Source organism: Hipposideros armiger, unplaced genomic scaffold, assembly GCF_001890085.2.
Source record: "Hipposideros armiger isolate ML-2016 unplaced genomic scaffold, ASM189008v1 scaffold_483, whole genome shotgun sequence".
In the NCBI taxonomy this organism is placed as follows: Eukaryota; Metazoa; Chordata; class Mammalia; order Chiroptera; family Hipposideridae; genus Hipposideros; species Hipposideros armiger.
The window spans coordinates 1,183,379-1,203,773 of record NW_017731833.1 but is presented as its reverse complement, the minus strand read 5'-3'; the positions used below and the strand labels follow the sequence as shown (position 1 = coordinate 1,203,773).

The 20,395-nt window shown below is 46.4% G+C and overlaps 1 long non-coding RNA gene across 1 annotated transcript in view; it reads right to left on the bottom strand.

The window, feature by feature from the left end:
• The window catches only part of LOC109395806 (uncharacterized), a 257,036-nt gene extending 236,930 nt beyond the window's left edge, over positions 1-20,106 (bottom strand). The window contains exons 1-2 of the long non-coding RNA XR_002126729.1: positions 20,005-20,106; positions 8,858-8,970 (exon numbers count right to left, since the gene is read on the bottom strand). This is a non-coding gene — a long non-coding RNA (uncharacterized LOC109395806). The remainder of the gene's footprint in view (positions 1-8,857; positions 8,971-20,004) is intronic.
• Positions 20,107-20,395: the final 289 nt, after the last annotated feature.

Here is a 20,395-nt window from a genome sequence, read left to right as displayed (position 1 = left end):
GTCCAGAAGCCGGCGACTGATCTGCCTCGCCCGGGAAGAGCGCAATGATGGTGCCAACTTGGGCCAGTGAAGCAACGTCCTCCACAACTAGACTGAAAAACAAAATGACAGCAACTTGTCTGTTCCCCTTCCCCAATTCCCCAGCACTGTTCCCTTCCCCCCAATACCCCAATAAAAAACAACAACAACAAAAAAAAAACAAAAAAACATTCTCCATTCTCAACTCCTTGGGCCATAGTTGTGTTATGTGTAAAATGACAGGTTTGAGGAACATCGTTTTTCAGAACCTTCTAGGGCTTGAGAATTCGAGTGGATGTGATAAGACCGGGCTTGTTCTACAGCCACAGACCACGGAACCACTAGGGGAACACATTCAAAGGCCCAGACTCAGGTCAACATGAGGACCTGATTTCTAACAAGCACAGCGTCCTGAAACGGTGACCAGGCTCGGTCACTGTGAGGTTCAGTTTAATCTTTGGGAAATGCTCTGAAGAGCCTTCTTCCTTGTGCGATGATGGCGCTTGAAAGCGTTTGCGTTCCCTACTGAGTCTATGATGTTCTCTTTTTATCAATAATCCCTATTCTCCCTTGTCTGTCCTATCACTGTGCGGAGAAATGGCTTGTCTCCACCTCATCCCGAGACCTGGTGACTGGGCCTCGGCGGGGTGATGAGATCTGGAGCCCAGCCACACGGTGTTCGGGGCACAGTCACCACAGTGCATCCATCCTTTGTCACTCGGCTCTGCAGAGCAGAATCCAGGCTTCCCAAAGGGGAAAGCGACAGCTTGGACCCTAGCACGTGGTTTTATTATCGCCCCCCCGAGGGTGTCTGCAGTTGAGGTTCCGGATGGAAAGTCAGTCAGCAGCGGGAGAAGTTTCCAGATTGTTTATTTATAAGTGAGAGCTTCATCTTCAAACAGATTTAGAGGACGCTTGTCACTAGGGACTAAACTGAATTTTCTGTTTCAAGCCCTTCCTAATTCTCTATAGGGCTTATCTGTTTTTCCTGCTGCTTCTACTTCCAGAAATGAAGGAAATGCCTACAAAGTGATGTCGACGACACCGCTCATCAAATAGCAGGTTGTATAATATTATGAAATAACAGATGAGGTCTTTCTGTTAAGTCCAAAACAAACGGCAGAAACCCTGCAAGCTCTTCTTTTGAAACAGCATGAGGAAGCAAACCTTTCATCACGTTTATAACTCGGGCCCTTGCTATATAATATTACCTCATATTGTATTTGGGGGGGAGAGCTCGGGCTAATAACCTCTACAGCCTTTCTCACAAATGGTAAAATTTGAATGTTGATATCTTCTGGTCTGTAGAAATGCTGTTACAAGCCAGCCATCACTTCAAAGCATGATTTCCCACAGGCAAAAACTGCCGCTGGCCCTATTTACGAGATGCTCCTTAGGTCTGGCTCAGCGGGGTTGAAGAGACACAAAAGGCCGGAAACGTTTACCCAGCTCCAGAGGGAGAGGAGACAGCATGCCTGCCGGTGCCTCAGAGCGCCTCGGTGATGGGACTCAGAGCAGACGCAGGGCGGAGCACTGGAAACCTCAGTCACACATCACCTGCTCAACCCGCCTTTCCCGGCACTCCCAGCCCTGATGGGAAAGGAAGTAAGCCAGACGCCATGTCGTCTCAGCACACTTGTGTTGTCGTTTCCTTCCTGGATCATTAAGGAAGTAGTTCAGCTGTTCCTTCTCTACATGTATTTGTTTCCTGCTGCTGCTGCAACCAATTACCACAAACGCGGTGACCTGAAACAACACGCATTCACAATCGTACAGTTCCGCAGGTCTGAAGGTGGTACAGCTCTCCCTGCGCTAAAATCGAGGTATCTGCACAGCTATGCTCCATTCTGGAGGTTCTAGGGGAAAACCTGCGTGCTTGCTCGTTTAGGGTTCTGGCAGAATTCAGTTCCTTGCGATGCAGGACTGAGGTTCCTATTTCCATGCTGTAAGCTGAGGGCCATTCCAGCTCCTAAAGGCCATCTGCGCGCCTTGGACTCAGAGTCACAATCTGCCAGTGGAAGATGCCTTAGGGGTCACACAGCGCGACCTGACCCACTGGGTGCCCTGCCCTTCTCCCTGCTGGCGCTTTCCCTCTTACACGCTCCATTACAACGACTGGCAACGGCCATGGAGAGACCAAGTTCAAAGGCACCCATGTATGAGGCTATGTTTTCTAGGGTGTAGAGCCTTTGAAGAAATACATCCCTAAGCCTATTTGGGGGAAACTGTTTCAGCATTTTCTCTCATGCTGTTGGAGGACAGGCCAGGTGGGCTGTCCAGCCCGGCTATTTTGTCTGGTAAGATCAGAAAGCTAGGCTCCGACGTCGGAGCTGCTCAGACCTAAAAAGATGTAGCGGCTGCGAGAGTCTGGGCACTGGGACGTGTCCCCTCCTGCCCCGGGTCCCCCCCTTTGGACTCATTCAATCTCATAGGAAGACGAGCTCTTCCTGGAAGGGTCATTCCTTGACCCTAGAATGGTAAGATCAGAAGACTGGACCTCAGTGGGAACTCGGTGGGAGGGTCACCAGCTGCCCCTTCGACTTGCTTTGCTTCTCGACTCAGCAGCTGTTAGCATGGGTGAGAGGGGACCCTCTCTGGTCAGCAGGACCTCAGGCAGCTGCGGAGCTGCCGCCCGAGTCCCACACTGGTTTGGGGACCGCGGCCGTTACTTTGCCTGGTGTCATTCTCTTTCTCTGGAACTCAAAGGATGGTTGTCAGTCGGGTATCGATATATTCAAGGATGCAGCATCCTGGACCCTAATTATTGGGTTGTCAGAAAAGTCATGATGCATGTTTGCAACAAAAAACATAGAAAAAAAGACATGATGACTTCCGACACCCCAATATTTCCATTTCCCCCATGCCATCAGCCTTCCTCTTACAGATGTGGAAACTGAAACCCAGAGACTCCAGTTCCCTGAGTGATGTCACCATGCTGGCTCGTGGCAGGACTGGGTATTGGGCTCAGCAGACATCACACACTGTCCTCTCTGTACCTGCTGAATGAATGCAGAAACAACCAGCCGAGCTGAATGTACTTCCATGACTCGGCACGGCTGGGAAATTAGTAATTCTGGTTAACTAAGGAATCAGCAATTTAGCAAGTGAAGTGACCCAGTCCCTGGATATCAGCAGCTCAGAAACAACATATCTTTTGGGGAGGCCGAACCTCCCAGGTTGAGAAATCTCATCACTTTCAAAAACAGCGCTTTGTCCAGCACCAATCTGGGGAGAAGACCATCCATCACACTGTTACCACATTGGAAAGACTTCTCACCAAGATGCTGCTGACAACTTCAGATAAGCAGGATAAAGCTAGGGGGGAAATTCAAGTCTGTTCCCCAAAGGTCACAAAACAGAAAGGTAGAAATACTAGTTATTTCTAAAATATCATTTTGATTTGAAACTAAGAGCTAGAAAAGAATCAGAAAAATAAGATTTAGCCGACGTTTATCAAAGCAATGACTGAGAGAAAATGGGAATGCGAGCTGCCTCCGGCATCCTGAGTGGGCTGCCTGAGATAGAATGAGGCTGCTCTGGAAGCCTTAAAACCTGCTTGATGTTCAGGAAATGCATTAAAAACCTTGGTCAGCCATAGCTGTCCTTTTGTAACAAAGGCTTTGTTTCTGATTTGTGAGAGGCCCTACAGTTCCTCTTTACAAAGCAGCAAGATCACTGAATTTAGGACTCCAGTAGGCCTGGATTCTCAGCTCATCCCATCTTACCCCAGGGCCTTTGCATAGGACACTTCCCTTCCCAAATTTTGGCATTGCCAGCTTCTCTCTCCCATTCAGCTCTCAGCTCACAGATACCTCCAGAGAGGCCAGCCACAGCCTTCTGGAAGAAGGTTCCCTCCATGCCCACCCCACCCCCACCTCAGCTGGCTGTATTTTCAGCAGAGCAGGGCAGTCATTCATGGGTCTGTGGGGGTGAATCCACTGCTTACTGTGTAAAAGTTAACATGTCTGGCCTCCCTTAGTTGCCTCATCTACAATAGCACAGGGCTCTCTTAAGGACCAGGTGACAGTACATGTGAAGCACTTATACCTAGGACTGGCCAGGGCTGACAACTCAATAAGTCTTAGCTGCTCTTTTGGGCAGAGCTGGTCGCCCCTGTTCACAAATGTATCCTTAGTTCCCAGAACAGTGTCTGGCACATAATACTCAGAGGATTTGCTGAATGAATCAGTCACTAACCTCGGGTAAGTCCCACATGGTCTGAGCCTCATTTTTGTCATCTGCAGAAGGGAGATAATGGCTCCCAACCCACACTGTTTTGAAGAATCAAATAAGAGTTGATGTGCCTATTTCTCCAGTGACAATCCACGTGCCCTGACAAGTAATCTGGAGTCCTAAGATTCTGAAAAGCTAAACACACAGCACAGCTCCTCGGAGGTTTGACTTTGCAGGAATACTCAGGGAAAGAACAGTCTTGAATTTTTATACTCATAATAGGATCACTTAAAAATATGTATTAATGTGTAGCTTGCTCTTGCTGTATTTTTCCCTGCCCCCACTATAAGAAGGCATTCTTATGCCCTCGGCTCAGGAGTGTCTGTGCCGCTGGGTGAAAAGGCAGCTTGCTTTTGTTCTCAAAAGAGCTGAATGCAGAGGGTGCTTATGCTAACAGGGCCAGAGGGAGGCCAGGAGACAAGGCCCCGTGACATGGAAGACATTCTTCCCGGTGGGTAAGCAAGGTAAAGGGACAGAGGCGCACACAGAACAGCTGACACCAGGAGGGCCCCTAAGGCAGAAAATGCGAGATTCTGGGACCTTCAGATCGGCTCTGAGGGACAAGGAAGGGCCACAGTAACTGAGACTAAATTCTCCACCGGCCAGGCGGGTTAGACAGGCAGAGGTGAAGGCTGGTTTAGAAAAATGAACGTCATTTCTCACACACGAAGTTAGAGCAGCCAAACCCCTCCAATACATCGCCCCACAAAGCTAATTCAAACCCTTGCATGCAAAACACTGCTTTTCAACGTGTTTCTTTGCGTGTATGTGTGTGTACAAGGAAGAACACGTATAAGCCCAAAGACTCAAAAATTCATTTGCAGCGACTGACTGGAAAGTGTGCTTTGTGGTTCAAGGAAGCCAACAGTCTTAACTCCGACAGCCCATCAACAAGCCACCCCCAGGGGGACAGACGAAGTCATCACCAGCAGTGACAGACCGAGCGTAGCCACCCAGCTGGCCACTTAGGGATGTTTTGATGCCCACAAACTGTTGGGTTGTCGGAAAAGTCATGACGCATTTTTGCAATGAAAAAAATACATCATGACTTTTCCAACAACCCAATAGTTTGACGTGTATCCTCCCCATGTAAACCAGATCCTTTATGTAAATTTATGAAAAAGTATAGCGTTTCTGATAGAAGGCGGTCTCCACCATTTACCATCTTCACTAAAATTTCCTTTGGTGAGTATTTCCTGGAGGTGATAAAAGAGGCCAACCACAGACAGCCTTTCAATCTACCAGTAACACAAGTGCCCCTTGAAATGCACTTAGAATGGCCACTGGGGTCTGGAGGTGTCGTCCCTGTCACCGATGGGTAGCATTTGGGGGCACCTGTCCCCAATGATGAGCTTTTGACATTCAAACATACTGACAAAGTTTATAATACAATAAAAAATATTGTCATAATCTATACCTATGTAGTGACATGATTCTGGGCTCTGGGAAGACTTGACACCAGGACACAGAAGAGAAGCTGCCTGAACATTGAACCTGTTAAGTGGGGTGATGTTTAATCTCTTCTAATTTGGCTCAACTATCCCAAATGGGTAGATTCAATATAACATCTTGCCATTAACCTAGAAGTCTGAAAACTATTAATATGTTCTTCCTGATGGAACACTTAAAACAACATTTCAATGTGCAGAGTAAATACATATTAAGGACTAGAACACAAAATTTGTATGAACTTGAAAGAAAGTTCTTGCTACACATTCAGTCGTCCATGGCTGGTTACTTCCACTCAAGCGATCTTTGTTCACTCACTCACTTTTACAAGTACTTTAAAAAACACACTGAATGTGTAAATGAACTTCAAAAGTAAAAAAAAAGACATGTTCTGCAAGTTCAAGGTACTTTTATCACACAAAGGCAGTCCATTCCAAGGGACTCCTGGGAGAGACCTTGGGTTTTGGGTTCTTTCTGCTCCACAGGGTGGACTCTTATTTTGACAGTGCACCAGGGCTGGTATTTGGTGTTATACCCAGTAGCAGTAGGGCTGGTTGGTACAATATTGAAATATTTGCATGATGGCTGGTAAATAGCTGTCACCCCAAGTTCCTCCCACCCCTACCCCTGAGAGCCCCAGGACGTCCCCTGAGCCAGCAAGCCCCCCACTGGGGCTCCCAGCACCCACACCTTTACTCTCACTGCCCCGCGCCCCTGCCCTAGGTTAAGCACCATGGATACTCTCCACTGGCGTGCTTTCTTTCCTCCTCTCCCTGCATAGGCTCTGAAAGCCTCCTGCTCTCCCTTCATCTGGGGGAATAGCCTCTATTCTCCACTTTCTTATATCACAAAGATAATGGGGGAAGGACAGGAAGTAAAATGAATATTGAGACAAGAGAAGTTGAGATTTCTAACTACTGTGTTTCTCTCCAAGGGGTGAGGGGCGGGTGAGGAAGGAACAGGCTGTGATGACTGTCATGATTTGAATTTTACTTTCCTGCTGGCAACTCTGCCATCAAGTACAGTGGGGAATAGAGTACAGGAATGGCTCTCAGAGGTGGTTCCTGGGCCAGCAGCAGCCTCACCTGGGCATGGGTTAGGAAGGTGGGTTCTCGGGCCCTGCTCCAGACCTGCTAAATCAGAAACTCTGGGAAGGTGGGCCCAGCCAGCCTGTGTTTTAACAACCCAGGTGGTGAGGTGCACGTGAACATCCCAGAGCCACTGCATTCAGCGCTCCAACGTGCTGCACGTGAGCGTCAGCTGGGAGAGCTTTCCTAGCGCGAGGCAGCACTCCACGCCCATGAAATCAGGACCCTTGGGGTGGGAGTTAGGTATCAGTTCCGTTTCCAACTCTCTAGGTGACTGCAAGTTCAACCAAGTTTGAGAGCCGCTGCTTGAGGCTGTCACTGTGGGTTCAATGTAATCACCACTTGGGGGACCCAAGACATATGGTTTTAATTCTTGCTCGCAATCTCTTCAATGTGGGCACCCAGTTTGAGAGGTGGAGGCCAGGCTGGAGAGGGATCCCCACACACTCAAACCTTGTGGGGTTCAGCACCTCAGTGCCCGCCCGGCTCTTAGCAAGAAGAGCTTGTCCCCTCCGTGATTACCCGTCACTCCTCGCTTCTGTCCTTCACAGCGTTCAGCCCCGTGGACATTCATGTTTCTCTCTGCTTGTCGTCCACCTCCCCGGGTAGACCTGTCACCATGGGGCACAGGGCACCATCTTTTTGGCTCACCTTTGCTTCCAAGGCGCCCGGACACAGAAAGCGCTGAAATATCTGTCGGCTGACTGACTACATTTTGACATCACCACAATGATGTCAAAGGACAATGGAGGACCTTCCACAGCCACTGTGCTTCAGTGACTTGGCCACCAAAAACGACACAAGTGAAAGCATCCAAGGCGATGAACCCTGGATACAGAAAAGGCACGTATCAACCCCACCTTTTATGCAGCGGCTTTACAGAGTCAAAATTCTGAATTTGCACTTTTCTTTGAACAAGCAAGGTTAACTTCCTTTACAAGCTAACCCCTTCATGTTAATAAGCCTCTCTTTTTTTAAATATCCAAGTTCCTCCCGCTTTTAAAATCTCACAGCAGACAAGGTGATCTCTGTGGGGGAGACTCAAGCAACCTTGGCCTATTTTCTCTGAGTGCCATTTACAAAGCACAGTGAAAGGTTCTTCCCGGTGTGGCTCAAGTGATCCATCATTTGCATAAGTGAATAGAATTACCAGAGGGTCATATATCAGAAGCAGGTGGGCAGTGTCTCATTTGTTACCTGCCATCTTTTTCCTTAAAAATTCATTTTTCATTAAATCACTTAAACCCATAGAAGTTAATAAATTCACTCATGCGTTGCATCCAGGATTATTAGATCATAAAGTTCAGTAACTGCATGATTTGGCCTTAAAAGCGATAAGGAAAACATCGACAGTGATGAATATATAAAAATGGTAATGTATAGCTTGCTTAGCTGGGCTTTTCCTAGCACTTCGGCCCGCTTTACAGGAACGTAAGAATAGCTTACCCAAAATATCTCCTATAATGAGGTCAATGCATTTTACACCCACTGAAAAAACAAAATTCAACAACAACAACAAAACGCTTCATCCCTCACGAGAAATAAGCGTGAGCACAAACCAGGAACCTTCACCGGGAAGTCACTCCGCTCTTTTGGAAACTTCACGGCACCTTCTGTGCATTCTGTTCTATTTTTCACGTCATGAAGCCCTGTTTGATGTCCCTGTGTCACCTCAGGCTACTCAGCCTGGAGGCCATGGGACCCCCACAGCACTCACGCAACTTCCCCAGCAAGTCTGCTCTCTGAGGCCGTGAGGAGCACAACGTTTCTGTTTAAAAGACGCCAGAAAGACAAAGGAGAAAAGATACCTGTGCTCTAAGACCCTGGGGACAGCTGACGAGCTTCCACATTTAATTTCAGACGAGAACGCAAAGCATTATGGCTGTACCGCATGTAATCGCCTTTAGAGTTTAATAAATAAAAATAAGAAGAAACTGCATGAGAAGAAGCAATCACAGAGGTAAAAGCACCTTGAAAAACGAAATGGCGGAAAGAGGGAGAGGAAAGTGGTAGTCAGACTCAGCCAAGACCTTCCTTTACTTGTAAGAATCTTGTAAAAAATGTCCTACCTGTCTCGGTGCTGACGTCCGCCTCCGTTCTGGGGTGCAGAGAAGGCAGACTGGGTTCATCCTCTCCTCAGGTCCAGCTTCCCGAGGTCTCCACACCAGCGGCCCGCAGCTTTCTGAGAAGAGACCATGAGAAAATGGAGCCTGGAGAAGGTCTCCGCCCACCCGCAGGTGCTAACAATACACACACACACCTGAGTCTAAATGGGCCCATTCCCACCGCCGGAACGGCCCTGCCCTGAGGGAGGCCCTCCCAGCACAGCTGAGCCAGGTCGTCCACTCAGCGCTGCTTCAAGCAGCCCAGCTCTCCCTTCTGACTGCGGGGTCACCATCCCGCAGTGTCAAGGGAGACGGTGACACGCCCTCTCTCACTCACTATAATTCCTTGCTACTCAGAGTGGTCCTTGGACCAGCAACCCCCGCATCACCTGGGAACTTGTTGAAAATGCAGAGTCTCAGGCCACCCCACCTGCTGAGTCAGAACCTGCTTTGTCCCCAGATCCCTAGGTGACATTTTTTCCCATTTTTTTAAATTGTTTTAAAATATACATAACATAAAATTTACTACCTTAACCACTTTTAAGTGTACAGTGCTTTCATAGTGTGTGCAGCCATCACCACCACCCATCTCCACAGCTCTTTTCATCTTGCGAAACAGAAACTCCATGCCTATGAGACACCAGCTCCGCTAGCGTTTCTAATTGCCCCTATATTTACCATTACTGAGACCATTATTTCTTCAAAAGTCTGTGTGTTGCTGTCTAGATACTGGCCTTTCGGTTCACCCGGCAGGATTGTCCTGAGCATTTCTTACAAGACAGGCCGAGTGGTAATTAATTTCTCCCTCGCTTTTGAAGGACGGTTTTTGCTGTATGTAGGATTCTTAGTTGCCATTTGCTTTCTCTTCATACTTTAAATGCATCAGCCCACTGCCTCTGACCGCCAAAGTTTCTGAGGCGAGGTCTGCTTATTGAGGGTCCCTTGGATGTGAGGAGTTCTTTCGCTCACTGCTTTTGAGATTCTTTCTTTGTCTTTGGCATTTGAAAATTGGGTTATAATGTGTCTTGGTGTGGGTCTGTTTATATCCACCCTACTTGAGGCTCATGGAGCTTCTTGGATGTTTCCATTCGTATCTTTCATCACATTTTGGAAGTTTTCAACCATTATTTCTTCAAATAGCCTTTCTGCCCCCCCTTTTCTCTCTCTCCTCCTTCTGGGACTTCCACAGTGCACATGTCAGTCCACTTGCTGTTGTCCCACGGGTCCCTCAGGCTCTGTTCACTTTTCTTCAACTTTTTTCTTTCTGCCCCACAGATACAATAATTTCCATTGTTTTATCTTTAACTTTGTTGACTCTTTTTTCTGCCTGCTTGAATCTGCCTTGGAATCCCTCCAGTGAATTTTTAAATTTCAGTTATTGCATTTTTCATCTCCAGCTTCCCTTTTAGCTTTGAGGTTTTCTATTTCTTTATTGATATTTCCAGTTCTTCATGCATCGTTTTCTTGACTTTCTCTACATCTTCCTGTAGTTCCTTGAGTATCTTTAAGACAATTGTTTTAAAGTCTTCGTCTAAGATATCTGCCATCAGGTCTTTTTTCAGGGACAGTTTCTGTTGGTTTATTTGTTCCTTTAAATGGGCCACACATTCCTGACTCTTTCTGTGCCTTGTGATTTTATTTTTTTGTTGTTGAGCACTTGACATTTGAATCTAATAATACGGTAACTCTAGAAATCAGACTCTCCCTATTACCCAGGGTTTGTTGTGTTTCACTATTTTTGTTGTTGTTTGCTTGTTTTTGCATTATTGCAGGCTGCCTCTGTGCCAAGGATCAGCCTGAGGTGTAAGCTTAGGGACTTCACAGGTCTCTTCTGAGCCTTCCCCTGGGCGTGCACAGTCAGTTTCTAATATTCCCCATATATGCAGTTGTTTCGAATATCCCAGGCTTTCGTGTTTCACTCCCAAGAGGGAAAAAAGGGTAAAAACGAAGAGAGGGGGAAGTGTGCCATTTCTTTAAGTACCTGGAAGCCACTTCTGCCAGAAGGGGAGGAGCTTGCAGCAATGAGGACAAGTGCAACAGTAACGACTCCCCCCCTTCATCTGTACCTCTGTGATCAGAGGCAGTAATCAGATTCGCAATATCTGGAGGACAGGCTCCCTTTGGTCCCCTGCGGCTCCTGCAAGCTGTGTGCACATCACTTTCTTTCCAGGAACATGTGCACAGCTGCCTGCCGCGTGGTTGGGGGATAAGTAGCTGTGACTGTGCGAAGAGATGAAATTGACCAAACGTAAGCACAATGGTCCATCCAGGCCTTCCCCTGGGAGTTGTGAGCCTTCAGGAGACGCCCAAGTTCCAGAGCAGCTCCTCAGATGGAGTCCACCCCTGCAATTGTTGTCTAGATGAGGAGCCGGATTCCTGACACTTCCTGCTCTGCCGTCTTCCCAGAATCCTCTGTCTTTGGGTGATTTTTATGAACATTTGAATTTGAAAGGGCTGCTCTGAGTCACATTCGGCTCATAACTTGCTCCAGGCCCTTTTCTGAGAGCACTATCACCCTCTTTAGGCCTTGGCTGCAACCTGGCTTTCCTCTTGGTGATGCTAGTTTATAAATCCTCTCAAGTAAAGCCTGCCCATTGTCACCTGTCCTTGGATTTCAGGGACAAGAGACTGCTCTTTTATATTTTAGGCAAGGCCCTTCCATGCCAGGTACTATTAAGTGCTTGAATATCCATGACCTCATTGAAGCCTCACCAGAGGCAAAGGCGTGAGATACTGTTATTATCCCTAGTTGTAGAGGAGAAAACCAAGCTTTATAAAGTGTGGTCTCCTGAGTAAGATCACATGTCTAGGATCAGCTGGGACTTGAACTTCACTATGTCCACGTCCAGAGGCGGCACCGTTACTGCCGGCATCCCCTAGCCCCTTCCACATTAGAGTTTGCCAGCTCCCTGGCAACGACCCCATTGTCTTTGGAATAATCTCCGATTGCTGCCTGAGAGATTCCCACAAATGTTGCCGCTTACAGCATCACGCATTTATTGCCTCTCAGTTCTGTGGGTCAGAAGTGCCAGGCTGCTGCTCTGATGTCTCTGCTTGGGGTCTCCCAAGGATAAAATTACAGTCTCAGACAGACCGGAAGCTTTGGAGGACCGTCTGCTTCCAGGTTTCTTGAGGATACTGGCAGCTCTCAGTGTCATGCGGTTGTGGGATGGATGTCCCAATTTTCTCACTAGCCACTGGCCAGGGGTTGTTCTAGAGGCCTCCACAGTCCCTGGTCTGCGGCCGCCTCATCTTCAAAGTCCGCGATAACGTGTCAAGTCCTTCTCCCAGTCTGAGTTGCACTAACGTACCCTCCTACGTCATCTCTCCTATTTCCAACTGCAGAGAGTTCTCTGATGTCAAGGGCTCTTGTGATTAGGTTGGCCCCACCTGGAAAATCCAGGACAGTCCCTTTATGTTAAGGCCCTTAACCTTCATTTATGTGACATAGTCCCAGGTTTCAGGTGTTCGGCCATGGGCGTCTTTGGGGGAACCTTTCAGCTTACCATCCCTCCAAAGCTCACACCACTCAATTATATCAACCCTTTCTCTTCTTGTTATGTCATTAATATTTTCTACTCTTCTTACCGTCACTTAAATGTGTGGTGTCCGGCTCCGACAGTTTCCTACTGTCTCATTCCTGACATCACCCTGGGACACACCAGCAACCTCTTTCATGATCTTTCTCACAGCTAAGTAGTCTCGCCCACAGGGCACTTTTCATGGTCATGCGTTGCTGTGCTATTGCCAACACAGAACTGTCGTAAGGAGCAGAAAGTTGTCCCCAGATGCATATGGGGCTGAATTTTGACTGCCAAATTGCTGTATTTTTTTATTTGATAGTTTATGCAAAATGGATTAAAATCAAATTTAAGAAGCATGAACAATAACTGGTAATAGCAGATACGATTATACAGCATCCGTCAAAACATGCCAGTAAACTGGTTTTTAAAAAAATCAAGGGTAAACAATTTCATAGACGCAAATGTCAGAGCTCGGTAGAAAGAAATATGATTTTGGAATGAAACCTTTTAACAGTCCCGCGGAATGACAGGAATTGATTTTGGCATCAAAATTTGAATTCCCTTGCTGCTTTTAAAAACATATTAAGCAGGAGATCAGTACTAAATTTGGTTCCATCGATACGATTTGAGTGAGAGAGAGGATGATTTACATGCTATGTGAAACCCATTTTCTCCATTAGAGTGAGAGAGATGGGCCATCTTCTGGGTGAAGTCATGTGTGAGCTCACCAAGGAGGCGCCAAGGAGATGCTGCCTTGCAAACGCAGGCTAAGGATGATGCCGTTTTGCCCTGACGGGCTTGCTTTATGCATCAATGTACCCACTGCAGCCGCGAGAGGAGCCCAGGGGACACCGTCCCACTGCTTCTGGGTGGAACCGCCAGCCATGGTCCTTCCCACGTGACAAAGGGAGAAATGACATCTTTTAAAATGAGGTTTTAATAGATTACTTGTAAAACTGAAACATTCGGGCCTTGAGAAAAGATTTTGTTTTTTAATTGGGCTTGATTTTACTTCCCCGAGTCCAACCACACAGACCAAATAGTTCGTAAACTTGAAGCACATAAAATGGGGTTTTTGTTAAGAAGTCCCATAGCATAGAGTTTCTGATTCGGTAGGTTGGGAGTCATGGTCAAGAATCCAGAAGTTTCCTAAACGCCCCGCCTCCTCCTGGTCACGACCGTCATAAACGGGCCATGCTTTGAGTAACGCCATCTGGCGCTCCTTCTCCCAGCTGCTGTTTCGAGGTAAGGCGGAGGGAGAAGGTGAGAATAAGGGCGGGTGCAGGCAAATATGGGAAGGAAGGGGAAGGACTGCAACTTGAACTTGAAGAAACAAGGGCGCTCTGCTTTCCTGTCCCCACTCCTTCCCACCTCCCAGCACAGTTCGAGGCAGGTCGCCAACATCTCCCCTAAACGAGCTCCTGTCCGAATGGACACAAGAGCGGTTAACTGTCTCCTCAGTGTCCTCCTTGCCAAATGCTGCTGAGATACCAAAAGAAGAAGGCTATCGATTATATTCTCGGCAAAGGGTCATCCGAATCCTTTCCACAAGCAAACGCTTATAGAAATTTGGAGCAGCGGCAATAGTCAGGAATCCCCACCTGCAGGGTAGCCATCAGAAATGCCTGGAGGGGGCGAGCCCTTCAAGAGCCTTAAGTTACAATCGAGTCAGGAGCTATTCCAGTAAAGGGGGGAGCTGCTGGATGGGACAGAGGGTCACCCCAGAGTGGGAAAGCAACGCAATAAGGCACCATGCAAAACACCCAGGAGCCTGACGTGCAAAGCTGATTTACCAGGTTTTGTGAGTTCCCACATGAGGCTGACGGCTGCCCTTCAGGTTGTCTTCCTCAAATGTATGAACTCGATCCTTTTCTTGAAACCGAATACCAACCAAAGGTAGTAATCCTCCTATCTTGACAGCACTGTCTGACTTTCAACCGTGTGCTTAACATTTATTGGGCACCTGCTGCATGCAAGCTCCGTGCTGTCCGGTTGGGGTGGGAGGTGGTATAATGAATGAGACGTGGTGTGGCACCCCAGAGGGACTCACAGCCCAGCAGGGATCTACAGTAGCAGTCAGTAGATAATTCCCAGACAGGAACAGTGTGGAACCTTCCATTCCCAAGGGTGTGAATGAGAAATAAGAGCGAGGAAAGAAAAGGAACAAACACTCCATGCCTGCCGCCGAGGAGATTCCGGGCATGTGTTATTCAGTGTTGGTCACACACGTGGTTACTTCTCCATCCGGTGCTAGAAGAAGACTGTCCTCCCAAGTCAGGGGTTAGTCATGAGATGGCTGGAGTGAACATGTTTAAAACTCATGTGCTTTGTGGACTGCAAAGGATTGGTTTGCAGACTAACAAAACATGTTGCAACAATGTATTTTTGTCACCTATTCTAAATCACTAAGCAACAGGGCTGCTGATGAAAAAGTGGGTAGCCTTCTGTTTCCCTCCTCGTGACAGGCAGGGACAGCTCGGATTCTCCATGCTCTCTCTTTGTCACTAATGATCGTGAAGAACCGGAAATTCCACTGCATTGGATGCAGGTTAGTAACAGGTAGAATTTACTGAGTGTCCTACAACTTCCATCTTTATCTATAAAGTAGGTATGATTGTTATTCTCATTTTACAGATGATGTAACGGAGGCTTAAGGAATTAAATAACTTGTTCCTGATTCTATAACTAAAGTCACAAGCCAAGAGTCAAATCCACAATGCTGACCCCAGTCTACCTGTCTAACCACTAATGTATTAATTTATATTATATTATTCTATTCAATTCTATATTGAAGTAGCAAAAGAAAAACGGTGCCCACGTCTGACGTTGGTTCATTCTTGGCATCTGCTGGAACATCGAGGAAAGCCTTCTCTGTAAGGCCATAATTTCCTCCATGAAACAAACAACAAATCTAACCTCAGTCTCTTGAAGCCTTCCTCATTTCTAAGCACATGGCTTGTTTTATCATAAAATGTCTTCTCACGAGCAAATGCCTTACTGTCTACATAGCCAATGACCGATTCAGAATTCGAAAGGAAGAACGCAGCCTGTTCTCCAGCCACCCACTTCATACTCGTGACACCCAGGAGGCCCCCAATGCCAGGGTCCCTCTCATTAAAGGCGTTCCCCATGGGTTACCTACCAGGGTGAGACCAAGACTTGCCTTGAAATGAGACCACAGGGAAGGGAGCCTCACCCCGCATCCCGCACCTTGAGTTTCCAACCACTTCTCTCTCCGAGCCAAATGCCCACCTGCAGGGGTGCAGCAATGTGTGCATCGGTACCCCATTGCTGCGCTTTCTTTGGTCACCGGCTTCTTGTAAAGAGACCGTCTCCCCATCCTTTCTCCAAAGTACAAAACTGGGTGCCCTGAGCACAGAGCTATGCCACCTTCTCGGGTCGCTCCGGCCGCCTCCTGGAGATATGAGGCTGCTAGTTTTGATGCTTTGAGGTTCTGAGCTGAGGGATCCTAGGTATTGAACGCAAATACTCTGACTGCTGGAGTCAGATGCAAAGTGGAAAATTTGCAATCAGAGCTCACAATTTCATGTTTTGCTTCAACTTCCAAATTACTGAGAGAGTAAACTTAGTAATGCCTATCTACCTCTCAGGAGGAGACAATCAATGAAGATTTTTGCCTTTTTCTGAAACTCCAAAAACTAAGGAAAGTTCATGTTTTACATTCCACCCGCACTGCACAAATTAATGGGCTTCTCTGTTCAGAATAAGCAATGAAGACTTTGTCCTAATTGGGAGGACTCCAAAATGTTCTAAAAATTTTTTCTGGTCCCTCTTCAAGTCATTTTAATTTTTGTCTGTTGCACGGTCTTCAAAATTAATTTTCTGAAAGGGCAGCTTTATATATTATTATGCTTTTCTCAATTTGTCTTTCTATGAGGGTTATAAAGTCAAAATTGGCTGATTAAAAGCAGCCAAATCATTTCTTTTACCATAATTGCTTCTTTTGATTAGGTACATGGCTCTGTAAGTTATACCTGGCCCTCTGATTACTCAAAATGCTTAACTCCCTTAAACGCCCTTTGTAACAACATATTCTGTTGACATTCCAGAATGCTAATGATAATAATAATATGAACCACTTTAATTCAATGATACACTTTACCAATTAATCCAAATGGCACAACGTACCCCTTTTCTCCTGTTATTTTAAATTTTTAAGTTTTTAGCTTTTAAAGACAGCCAGGGTAATTGAATGGTAAATGTCCTGCGTGGCAAGACCTTGCTGCTGAGGGCACGTTCTGCTCTCTTCAGACAGCTGACAGTGAAGTTCGATCTGGGAGGAATATTCTAGAAGCATGTTTCCTGCTGTATCAGTGTGTGTGACATGAGCCCTCTGGACCGCTTGTCTGCCCCACACAGGTTGTGTTTCCATGGTGGGTTGAAATGCAAACCCGACTGTACACATCCACGCTCTTTGTAAAGAGGTGGTATCTCTAAGGAGCGTCTACGCAGAGAACGTATGATGACCACAGGAAAAGAAAAATGCGCAAATCGTGTGACATGGTGCAGGGTTTCCCCACGATGGGACATGGAGCACTGGTAATAAAATAAAATCGCTGCAGATGGTGCGTAGACACACTTTTGGTTTACACGGTTATCTATTTATTTGAATACCTATGAGGGAAAACATATAACTAATGTAATGGGCCCCCAAATGTTATGGCCCAAAATGCTTAGGACAAGTAACAGGCATGAAAACTGAGTTGATTAAGGGAAAAGATTAAGAAAGTATTATTTGGGTGGTACTGAGATGAACACAAACATCTCAGGCTGGCGTGACAATGGCTGGAGGTGAATACACATCACAGAGTGGGACAGGGCATAGGGTGGGACCCTGGCTCGGCCACGTAATAGCTATTAGGCTCCACATCTGAAAAACCTCCAAGGGCCTGCTGGGAGAATTGTAAAAAGCCACCTACAGCTGTCAGTATGGGGCTGGCCTCCTGCTAAGCTGTCAGTGAGTGACGACTGCAATTATTCATCACAATAGAAAGTCTTCTTGTCCCAAGGACCCATCCAGCTACAAAACTGAGCAAACTCCTGGCCCTGGGTGAATATGGGCCCAGAAGAGCATTGTTAGATGCTTTTGCTTTTTTAAAAGAAGAATTGATACAAACATGAAAACAAAATGGCCTTTAATGATAATTTTTGCTTTTTTAAGCTAAAAATATGTGTGTACTCTGGTTGCTTATTACACAGCATTACCCTTACACCCCCTAAGGAACTGCGTTTTTTTAGTCCTGACATTTTCTAAAGCGTTAAATGCGGACTTTTCACCTAATTGGCTCTTAATAAAGAAGTATGTAAGTGGCATCATATATATATATATATATATATATATATATATACCACTTGTTTTTAATATTCCTCATCTACTGTGACTCTGGAAGGCAGTAAGTGTTCACAAAACACACAGCTTTTGTCTAGATGTGTCTTGTGACATCAGTAAGGAAATCCCCCTATTTTATTAAAACTACCGGAAGTGCTCTAACTAGTCTCAATACTGGTACATTCTTTGTGCGGTGTTTCTCTCCCCCATTTCTAAAACTGCACACACAAGTCTTAAAACATCAGCAACAACGTCTGATCACTGAAGGCACATTCAGCTCTTCTCTACTTACCGAGTGCGGGCTCTGCTCGGAGTCGAAAAAGCAATCCTAGTTCTTTCCCTGTATCCGCACTGGGCACTTCAGAGGTGAGTAAGTAAACCTTTGCTTACTGGCTGGTTTTCTAAGCCGTGAGGGGTAGATTACTCAGAGCACAATCCCACATCCCCACTGAGGGGACGTTGGTAATTTCAATGGTTCAAAATCTTTTCTAGGCAGACAAAAGGCACAGTCGAGAGGCCCGCCCTCTCCTCCCTGAGTCACACTGCGACCCAGAGGAACTCTGATGAGTGGCTCCACATCCCTGGACATTCATAAGTGTCGTCCGAACCGATGTTTAGGTAATAGTTGAGCTGTGAATACCTACTGCACGTACCTGACCTTTAGGATTATAAGGGTGGACAATTACATTTTTAATCCCCCAACAGTGTTTCTGAAGTATGGCCTAAAACGAGCAAATGACTCACTTAAATGAGACTTGTTTCTATTCATTAAAGTTTGATGTCTAACAGTAGAAATTTGGGGACAGCGATATGCTCAGAGACAGAAAAGGGACACACCCATTCCACAGAGTGTGCTGCATAGCCCTGAATGGAAATGAGGCAAATCTGTGTGTTCAGGCATCAGGCTGTCCGCAATGCAACGTACAACCAGTGAGAAGCAAGAAGGAATGGTACGGAGTGTCTGAACGCAACCCCAGCGCATGCACAGGTCCATTCTGTCCGTAGGAAAGTTCTAGAAGGACACGAACCAAACTTTGCACAGTGGGTCCCTGAGTAGAGAGAACAAGAGGGCAGGGCTTTCAGGGTTTATTCCAAGTAGTCCTGTCACAAAGTTTTGTTATAATAATAACTTGCAATAAGCATTCTCATTTTCATAACCTTTTGAAAGACAAGAGTGTGTTTTGACTAGCACTATCTATTGCTTAGATTTCGCCCCATGCTACCAGAAGTCATGGTCTATATACCTCGTCCCTTATATATTTGGTTTTCTTTCCTCAACTTGACAGCTCTAAAATGACATGTCTGCTCCACAGCCATGTTCGTGGGGCCCTTTTCTTCCACTGTGAGGGTCCCTCATCAGAGGATGACTTAGAGCAAGGGTGGGCTTTGGTTTGGGGTTTGAAAGCAAGAGTTTGAATCTTAGCTCCATTATTTGCACGGCCAGGCTTTGGGTTGCAAGGGTAGGAACCCAGGAAGCTCCCTAAGATGAAGCGAAGGTCACCGTAAGACTGCAGATCACACCTGTCAATAAGCCATGGCCGGAGCACCTGGGAAACGCAGGAGGGAGCTGAGAAACCCTCAGGGGCCCGGCCAGCTGAGTCTCCACCCTCCTCCCACCCCGCCCGACTGCACGCTTCTGTTTTCTACTTCATCCTCTTCTCTGCAAATAGATTCCTCTTCTTTATCACGGCTGTGCTGCTCAATAACTCATTGGCACATGACTTTTCTTGCTATGAAATCTATTCAGGCCTGGAACCCATGAGACCTTTCAGCTTCTCACCTTTCCTGAATCTCTTATTAGGAGATCATGAGAATTAAATGAGGTAACACTTTGTTTAAAAGGCTCTCACATTTCTTGACAAAAAATACAAAAGATACCCAACTTCTTTAAACATCAGTATCTTCAACTGCAAAATGTAAATAATAATAGTATCCATGTCATAAAGCTTCTGTAAAATTCTTAGTGTAGCACCTGCCCTATATGGGCACACGTTGCCTTACTGCGATTCACTTTACTGTGCTTCACAGATGTTCTGTTTTTAACAAACTGAAGGCTAGACCCTCCACCAGCAAAAAGATTGCGACTCACTACATCGTGGTGGTCTGGAACCGACCCATACTATTTCAGAGGTATGTCTGTAGTAATGGCTCAATAAATGCTAGGTTATGTTATTGCTACTGCTATTGTTATTAAATCTGTTATGATTTATTTTAAGGATTTTCAGAAAATGAATTACCTGTTTAATCCAAGTGGGTAGACATCTGCATGCCTCCATTCCCACACAGGTTCTTGGAGCGGAGGACATCTTATCATCTGGTAGAGAAGTAATTATCTTGACAGATCTGTAAAACAAATCATTAGACATCAACAGTCTCTCAAGGCTGGACGACAATGAGAAAAGGCAGATGCGTTCTTATTCCTGTTGGAGGTAAAGGGAGCTGGAGTTAAATGGACACACTGACAGCATCATTTAAAGCAAAGCCTACCGAGAGCCCTTCATTAATCCCTAGCCAGGAGCTAGCTCATAACATCAGAAGGGAAAAAATTCTGCGCTGCTCACAGCCCTCTCTGCGTCTTGATCCAGTGGGAAAGAATTTGATGAGGCACCTAACAGGTAGTTCCTTGCC